Source organism: Cataglyphis hispanica, chromosome 5 (genome assembly GCF_021464435.1).
Source record: "Cataglyphis hispanica isolate Lineage 1 chromosome 5, ULB_Chis1_1.0, whole genome shotgun sequence".
In the NCBI taxonomy this organism is placed as follows: domain Eukaryota; kingdom Metazoa; phylum Arthropoda; class Insecta; order Hymenoptera; family Formicidae; genus Cataglyphis; species Cataglyphis hispanica.
In genome coordinates, this window is record NC_065958.1 from 9,602,635 (window position 1) to 9,612,673 (window position 10,039).

The following is a 10,039-nucleotide window of genomic DNA, read 5'->3' on the forward strand; positions in this document are numbered from 1 at the left end:
TAAGTAATACGTCGTTAAACATAAAGAAACCTAAGCATAACATAGCTATTTATGCGAGAAACGTCGTTTAACCTAAGTAATACGTCGTTAAACATAAAGAAACCTAAGCATAACATAGCTATTTATGCGAGAAACGTCGTTTAACCTAAGTAATACGTCGTTAAACATAAAGAAACCTAAGCATAACATAGCTATTTATGCGAGAAACGTCGTTTAACCTAAGTAATACGTCGTTAAACATAAAGAAACCTAAGCATAACATAGCTATTTATGCGAGAAACGTCGTTTAACCTAAGTAATACGTCGTTAAACATAAAGAAACCTAAGCATAACATAGCTATTTATGCGAGAAACGTCGTTTAACCTAAGTAATACGTCGTTAAACATAAAGAAACCTAAGCATAACATAGCTATTTATGCGAGAAACGTCGTTTAACCTAAGTAATACGTCGTTAAACATAAAGAAACCTAAGCATAACATAGCTATTTATGCGAGAAACGTCGTTTAACCTAAGTAATACGTCGTTAAACATAAAGAAACCTAAGCATAACATAGCTATTTATGCGAGAAACGTCGTTTAACCTAAGTAATACGTCGTTAAACATAAAGAAACCTAAGCATAACATAGCTATTTATGCGAGAAACGTCGTTTAACCTAAGTAATACGTCGTTAAACATAAAGAAACCTATGCATAACATAGCTATTTATGCGAGAAACGTCGTTTAACCTAAGTAATACGTCGTTAAACATAAAGAAACCTAAGCATAACATAGCTATTTATGCGAGAAACGTCGTTTAACCTAAGTAATACGTCGTTAAACATAAAGAAACCTATGCATAACATAGCTATTTATGCGAGAAACGTCGTTTAACCTAAGTAATACGTCGTTAAACATAAAGAAACCTAAGCATAACATAGCTATTTATGCGAGAAACGTCGTTTAACCTAAGTAATACGTCGTTAAACATAAAGAAACCTAAGCATAACATAGCTATTTATGCGAGAAACGTCGTTTAACCTAAGTAATACGTCGTTAAACATAAAGAAACCTAAGCATAACATAGCTATTTATGCGAGAAACGTCGTTTAACCTAAGTAATACGTCGTTAAACATAAAGAAACCTAAGCATAACATAGCTATTTATGCGAGAAACGTCGTTTAACCTAAGTAATACGTCGTTAAACATAAAGAAACCTATGCATAACATAGCTATTTATGCGAGAAACGTCGTTTAACCTAAGTAATACGTCGTTAAACATAAAGAAACCTAAGCATAACATAGCTATTTATGCGAGAAACGTCGTTTAACCTAAGTAATACGTCGTTAAACATAAAGAAACCTAAGCATAACATAGCTATTTATGCGAGAAACGTCGTTTAACCTAAGTAATACGTCGTTAAACATAAAGAAACCTAAGCATAACATAGCTATTTATGCGAGAAACGTCGTTTAACCTAAGTAATACGTCGTTAAACATAAAGAAACCTAAGCATAACATAGCTATTTATGCGAGAAACGTCGTTTAACCTAAGTAATACGTCGTTAAACATAAAGAAACCTAAGCATAACATAGCTATTTATGCGAGAAACGTCGTTTAACCTAAGTAATACGTCGTTAAACATAAAGAAACCTAAGCATAACATAGCTATTTATGCGAGAAACGTCGTTTAACCTAAGTAATACGTCGTTAAACATAAAGAAACCTAAGCATAACATAGCTATTTATGCGAGAAACGTCGTTTAACCTAAGTAATACGTCGTTAAACATAAAGAAACCTAAGCATAACATAGCTATTTATGCGAGAAACGTCGTTTAACCTAAGTAATACGTCGTTAAACATAAAGAAACCTAAGCATAACATAGCTATTTATGCGAGAAACGTCGTTTAACCTAAGTAATACGTCGTTAAACATAAAGAAACCTATGCATAACATAGCTATTTATGCGAGAAACGTCGTTTAACCTAAGTAATACGTCGTTAAACATAAAGAAACCTAAGCATAACATAGCTATTTATGCGAGAAACGTCGTTTAACCTAAGTAATACGTCGTTAAACATAAAGAAACCTAAGCATAACATAGCTATTTATGCGAGAAACGTCGTTTAACCTAAGTAATACGTCGTTAAACATAAAGAAACCTATGCATAACATAGCTATTTATGCGAGAAACGTCGTTTAACCTAAGTAATACGTCGTTAAACATAAAGAAACCTAAGCATAACATAGCTATTTATGCGAGAAACGTCGTTTAACCTAAGTAATACGTCGTTAAACATAAAGAAACCTATGCATAACATAGCTATTTATGCGAGAAACGTCGTTTAACCTAAGTAATACGTCGTTAAACATAAAGAAACCTAAGCATAACATAGCTATTTATGCGAGAAACGTCGTTTAACCTAAGTAATACGTCGTTAAACATAAAGAAACCTAAGCATAACATAGCTATTTATGCGAGAAACGTCGTTTAACCTAAGTAATACGTCGTTAAACATAAAGAAACCTAAGCATAACATAGCTATTTATGCGAGAAACGTCGTTTAACCTAAGTAATACGTCGTTAAACATAAAGAAACCTAAGCATAACATAGCTATTTATGCGAGAAACGTCGTTTAACCTAAGTAATACGTCGTTAAACATAAAGAAACCTAAGCATAACATAGCTATTTATGCGAGAAACGTCGTTTAACCTAAGTAATACGTCGTTAAACATAAAGAAACCTATGCATAACATAGCTATTTATGCGAGAAACGTCGTTTAACCTAAGTAATACGTCGTTAAACATAAAGAAACCTAAGCATAACATAGCTATTTATGCGAGAAACGTCGTTTAACCTAAGTAATACGTCGTTAAACATAAAGAAACCTAAGCATAACATAGCTATTTATGCGAGAAACGTCGTTTAACCTAAGTAATACGTCGTTAAACATAAAGAAACCTATGCATAACATAGCTATTTATGCGAGAAACGTCGTTTAACCTAAGTAATACGTCGTTAAACATAAAGAAACCTAAGCATAACATAGCTATTTATGCGAGAAACGTCGTTTAACCTAAGTAATACGTCGTTAAACATAAAGAAACCTATGCATAACATAGCTATTTATGCGAGAAACGTCGTTTAACCTAAGTAATACGTCGTTAAACATAAAGAAACCTAAGCATAACATAGCTATTTATGCGAGAAACGTCGTTTAACCTAAGTAATACGTCGTTAAACATAAAGAAACCTAAGCATAACATATGCTATTTATGCGAGAAACGTCGTTTAACCTAAGTAATACGTCGTTAAACATAAAGAAACCTAAGCATAACATAGCTATTTATGCGAGAAACGTCGTTTAACCTAAGTAATACGTCGTTAAACATAAAGAAACCTAAGCATAACATAGCTATTTATGCGAGAAACGTCGTTTAACCTAAGTAATACGTCGTTAAACATAAAGAAACCTATGCATAACATAGCTATTTATGCGAGAAACGTCGTTTAACCTAAGTAATACGTCGTTAAACATAAAGAAACCTATGCATAACATAGCTATTTATGCGAGAAACGTCGTTTAACCTAAGTAATACGTCGTTAAACATAAAGAAACCTAAGCATAACATAGCTATTTATGCGAGAAACGTCGTTTAACCTAAGTAATACGTCGTTAAACATAAAGAAACCTAAGCATAACATAGCTATTTATGCGAGAAACGTCGTTTAACCTAAGTAATACGTCGTTAAACATAAAGAAACCTATGCATAACATAGCTATTTATGCGAGAAACGTCGTTTAACCTAAGTAATACGTCGTTAAACATATAGAAACGTATGTAAAACATATGGATTTAAGCGAGAAACGTCGTTTAACCTAAGTAATACGTCGTTAAACATATAGAAACGTGTGTAAAACATATGTATTTAAGCGAGAAACGTCGTTTAACCTAAGTAATACGTCGTTAAACATAAAGAAACCTATGCATAACATAGCTATTTATGCGAGAAACGTCGTTTAACCTAAGTAATACGTCGTTAAACATATAGAAACGTGTGTAATACATATGTATTTAAGCGAGAAACGTCGTTTAACCTAAGTAATACGTCGTTAAACATATAGAAACGTGTGTAATACATATGTATTTAAGCGAGAAACGTCGTTTAACCTAAGTAATACGTCGTTAAACATATAGAAACGTGTGTAATACATATGTATTTAAGCGAGAAACGTCGTTTAAAGCAAGTAATACGTCGTTAAACATATAGAAACGTGTGTAATACATATGTATTTAAGCGAGAAACGTCGTTTAACCTAAGTAATACGTCGTTAAACATATAGAAACGTGTGTAATACATATGTATTTAAGCGAGAAACGTCGTTTAACCTAAGTAATACGTCGTTAAACATATAGAAACGTGTGTAATACATATGTATTTAAGCGAGAAACGTCGTTTAAAGCAAGTAATACGTCGTTAAACATATAGAAACGTGTGTAATACATATGTATTTAAGCGAGAAACGTCGTTTCTCGCTTAATCTATATATATATATATATATATATATATATATATATACATATATGTATATGTATATATGTATATGTATATATATATGTATATGTATATGTATATATTTATATATATATATATGTATATAAAATATTATTTTATTATTTTATTATTTTATTATTATTTTATTACATCAAAATCCAAGTAAATGTATATTAATGAAAAGAAAAGCGCATAATATCATGTTTTTTGATAAAACGCAGAAATTTTTGGACTCGATGCAAATTTTGTATATTCGTATTTAATACCTTTGTCGATAATATTGGCATTTTCCAAATGGCACAAATTTATATTACGAGCTATTTCGCTGCATAATGACCTATGTGCGTGTCGAAAAATCAAATTATTCGAGTCTCTCAAACATATTTGCATTTTGTTATAATATGAGGATTATGAAATCCTGCGCGGACGCGAATATTTACAAAATGCAAGCTCGCCCTTTTTCGTAATACATTTTATCTTTGATTGCAATAAACGTTTATATGCGATATTTCATTTACGTGACAGTTATTGTTTACGTACCTCGACTGTGGTTTCGTTCGTGCGACGACACTCGAGCAGGAAAGTAGTCGTGCGAGACGCTCCGAATTAATTTCTAAACGCGATCGCGATCAAGTGTCAAAAAATTATTTGTTTATGATATAATTAATTCCCATTTATAAATAATATATAATTGCATACATATCGTGACGATAGATCTCGAATCGCATATTTCCTAAAAATTTATTTATTTAATCAAATAAGAATTAAAGTAATAAGGACGAAAATTATTGTTTTGTTGCAATCTTTACGAATAATAATTATTTCTTTAACAATACATAGAGTCAAATATGTATAATTGATCTATAATTTAAAATATGTATCTAACTTAATATTTCGCATATATATTTTATATAATACATATAAAATATTTCGACAATAAATTAACAATATCTAACATGGAATTCGGCCTTGGCGACGTAAACATTGGCGCGCTATTGTTTACGTACCTCGACTCTGGTATCATTCGCGCGACGACACTCGAGCAGGAAAGTAATCGTGCGAGACGCTTCGAATTCATTTCTAAACGCGATCGCGATCAAGTATCAAAAAATTATTTGTTTATAATATAATTAATTCCCATTTATAAATAATATATAATTACATACATATCGTGACGATAAATCTCGAATCGCATATTTCCTAAAAATTTATTTATTTAATCAAATAAGAATTAAAGTAATAGGAACAAAAATTATTGTTTTGTTACAATCTTTACGAATAATAATTATTTCTGTAACAATACATAGAGTCAAATATGTATAATTGATCTATAATTTAAAATATGTATCTAACTTAATATTTCGCATATATATTTTATATAATACACATAAAATATTTCGACAATAAATTAACAATATCTAACATAGAATTCGGCCTTGGCGACGTAAATATTGGCGCGCTATTCTTTACGTATCACGGCCTTGTTAATTCATATAGAGATACATTGAATAGAACTGTGGGGTGAGGCTCAAATTCCTTTCTTACGTGTTTATCATTCGCTCGGCGATACTCGAGCATTAAAGTGTAGAGCGCGAGACACTGCGTCAAATTCCTTTTCTAAATACGATTGTGAGAAGTATTGGAAAATAATTTGATACGATAAATATAAATTATCTTTTACATAATACCTTAAATAATACGACATTATATCGCAATGATAAATCTCGAAGCGCGCGTGTTTCGCGCGTGATATATACACGTATAATCAAGAATCGAAATAATAGGAACAAAATTGTAAATTATTGTTCTATTACGATTTGTCTCTCTCTTTATAAGTATATATAATTATTTCTTAAAAAATACTTAAAGTTCAATTATATTTCGTCCGATGCTTTATCATTTTACTTTTCGACGATTTAAATATGATTCGGATTGAGAACGCGCAATAAAATAGTCGAACTGCATGTTCTAATAATTGACATAACGATAAGAGCTACGTAATATATTAGACATTTATTAAATAAATAAAACTTCAAATACTTGTGTATAATTTAATATTCCTGTCATAATATATACGTCATAGTATATGAATATTTCTTCAGCAAATTATCCATAATACGGTATGCGGCCTTGGCGGCGTAAACATTAGCGCGCTATTGTTTACGTTTTACGTATTACAGCTTCGTTATTATTCGCACGGCAACAGTCGAACAGTAAGGTAGTAAAGCGCGATACATTCCGTCAAATAGATATCATAAACGCGATCGCGATAGAAATTAAAATATAATTCGCTATGATTATTACAATTAACGATTAATTAACTTTAAAAATAAGAAATAAAAATAATATTTCAATACTAGAGATTCTTACAAATGACGCATGATTTTAACATAGTAAACAACAAAAATCTTATTCTTTGTTTTTCTCTTTTACGATATAATAATGCGTATGTTTCGTGTAATTGTTCCGCGATCGCGAGTGCCGGTGTAAAGTATGCGATTGTCGCATATTCGACTAATAATTAACTGTGTTTTCGCGAGTGAATCAAAACAACAAGAGATGAACAAGATAAGAAAAGGAGATATTAGAAAGCACCCGACGATGGATGGAGCAGAAGTATGTGTGGTAAATAATTTATTTCTATTTACTATCTATATTAATTTCAAAATATACATTGCACAGTTTTTCTTCGTTTCTTTAATGATGTATGAGATTCAATCTAAATTATCGTATAATATAACATATATCATTTGTTTCATCAAAACATATCTACACCGCATCTCTTTTAATCGAGAGAAAAGAGGGATGCGATATAGATAATTTATGTTCAAATATAATCTCACGTTATACGGATATAATTTTGTAATATGATGTATATATATATATATATATATATATATATCATATTACAAAATTATATCCGTATAATACCCTCCCAGGGTGTAACCTTGGCGTGGTGGGAGGGCATAGTACCCGGATGGTACCTTAAGGGTCTTAAAGACCTCCTGAGGTTACTGAGAAGGGGAAACCAAGCACCCAACGCCGTCGTCGCTGTCATCGTGCCGCGGACGGCTCGTCGTATCGTTAGTGCTGTCATCGTGCCGCGGACGGCTTATCGCGGCGTCGGTTCCGTCAACGTGCCGCGGACGGTTTCGCGTCGCGACGCCGCTCCCGTGTCCCGTCATCGTGCCGCGGACGGTTTTCGCGTCGTCGCGTGTCCATACTGCATTGCCACGAGTCGTACAATGACTCATATGTGGCACGCACATCTGTGGAAGACTTTAGTGCGTTGCCTTGTTGTTCGTCATCGGAGCGTACGAGCAACGAGAGAGTCGCGTAACCGTATATCCGCGTTTTCGCGTCGTCGCGTCTTCGCGTCGGACTTCTATCCCGTTTTCACAATGCGAGGATCGTACTTCGTTGCCGACTAACTGGGATATCTCTCAGCGTTGCTATCGGTAATATATTAATACCCTATTAATATAATTAATTTTATATGATATTAGGTAACGTTAATACAATATTAATGTTATATATATTATATAAATATTTATGTATTAATAAATTTAATATATTAATGGAGACGCAACGTTAAAACGCCTCAGTATCGCGGCTGAGGTGAATGCCGGCCGCGTAGCAACGTATGATCATGCATAGTATAGATGCGATGATCGCGCGGTTAATCAAGAACTTCGGTTCGAGAATTGGCTGTTGGGGGCACGCTCTGCTTCGACGAACGGTTCGGCCTGAATCGGTAAGAATTCGATCGATTTTTGAATCGTCGTTCCCTCATCTTGTACCGTCTATCAGCTATACTGTATCGCATTGAGGACAGTTGGCTGTGTTTTATTAGGTTCGATCTTCGCTCGCTAGAGAAGCTGATTTCTCATCTTCTAAGTGATCTAAATTGTGAACACTTAGGACTTGGGTATCTTCATTCTCGACCCGTCTCTCAGCCTTATGATAAGCGTAAGTTTCAGTCTGTATGATAGAAACTTGGTGGTTCTCTGTGATCGTTCCTAATAAAGTTCGAGTCGGCCCTCGGTGAGAACAAGCGCGGGCAAGAATTGAGCGTCGATTCCATCAATCGATTTCGTCTTCTTCCTTTGCTCGCTTAACCCTAGCTCGGAGTAATCGTGAATTCCCGACTTGTCGACTCGCAGTATGATTCTCGAGTGAAACGGGATTCGATCGTGCCGAAATTCGAAAGTGCGGGAGTTTCGTTTAAGTATCGCGCGTAAAAGTGCGGAAGTATTTTTTAATAAAAGTGCGGGTGTGCCGTTTAAAGTATCGCGCGTGTGAATCTACCTGAGAGGAGGAGGAGGCCTAGGAGAGGCATCGGGCATCGGTGGAGCAACTCTGTGGTAAGTAATTTTTATTTTTATATTAATTATCTATTAAATATCTATTAATTGTATTTAATTATTAATTGCAAACGTGCAATTTAAATTAAGCAATTAATCGCGTAATTTTATTTTTTTCGTTATATAATTTAAATAAGAGAAAATTAGAGAAAAAGATATTTATATATAAAAGCTATAATCTTGTAAAAGTTTCTACTTTTAGCTAATAGCTTTTGTATGAAATTATTACAGTTATTAGTAGATTTTTCAAAATTTATAAAAGTATTTTATTAATCTGCTTATTATTACATGCATCAAATATAAAATTCAATGCATATAATAAATTTTTGGAAATATTAATTATTTTGAGCATTACTACAATTTGCATCTCCTATTTGTATGTTCAGATCAACGTAGCGACCCTGACATCCTGAGAGGAGGAGGAGGCCTAGGAGAGGCATCCTGCACCGGCGGAGCAACCCAAGGGTGAGTATTATTATTTGTATATTAATTATTTATAAATCCCATAAATGCATTAATTCGATTCGATCATTATTTTAATAGTTTAAACAAGAGAGAGACTCTTACTATAAAAGTTTTTAATTAAAAAATAGTTTTCTTTTTAGAGTTTATAAAAGTATTTCATATTTATATACCATATTATTATACGCATATTTATATACCTTATTATTATACGCATCGGATATAAAATTCGATGTATACAATAATAATTTTTGAAATATTAATTATTTTAATTGTTGCTATAATTTGAATTTTATATCTTTGTGTTGCAGACAACGTAGCCTCAAGACCAAATCTCCGCTGTTGCGCATCAGTGCCGGTGAGTGATGAACTTTTATTTAATTTTAAAGTAACGGATTCATAGAGATTGTAGATGTAGATTATAGATTATAGATTGTAATAAATCCGTTACTTTTAAATGGATGAGCTTAAACAGATTCAGTTGAATAACTTTGAATAAGTTTTTTAAATATGTATTGCATCTATTGCAAAAATACATTATATAAAAATAAATTAAAGTCTATGTTGCAGAAGGAAGATTATAGAAAACATTTTTTTCCAATTCGTAGATTTTATCTAATTTACTGAATAAAGAACGATAGTAATTTTATCAATTATACGTGTCATG

General features: G+C 32.6%; 1 long non-coding RNA gene across 1 annotated transcript; it reads left to right on the plus strand.

Moving 5' to 3' along the window:
- Window positions 1–7,727: 7,727 nt before the first annotated feature.
- LOC126849853 (uncharacterized) lies at window positions 7,728–9,791 on the plus strand. The gene is made up of 3 exons (XR_007687463.1): window positions 7,728–8,910; window positions 9,297–9,375; window positions 9,684–9,791. It is a non-coding gene; the product is annotated as an uncharacterized LOC126849853 (long non-coding RNA).
- The last annotated feature ends 248 nt before the right edge of the window (window positions 9,792–10,039 follow it).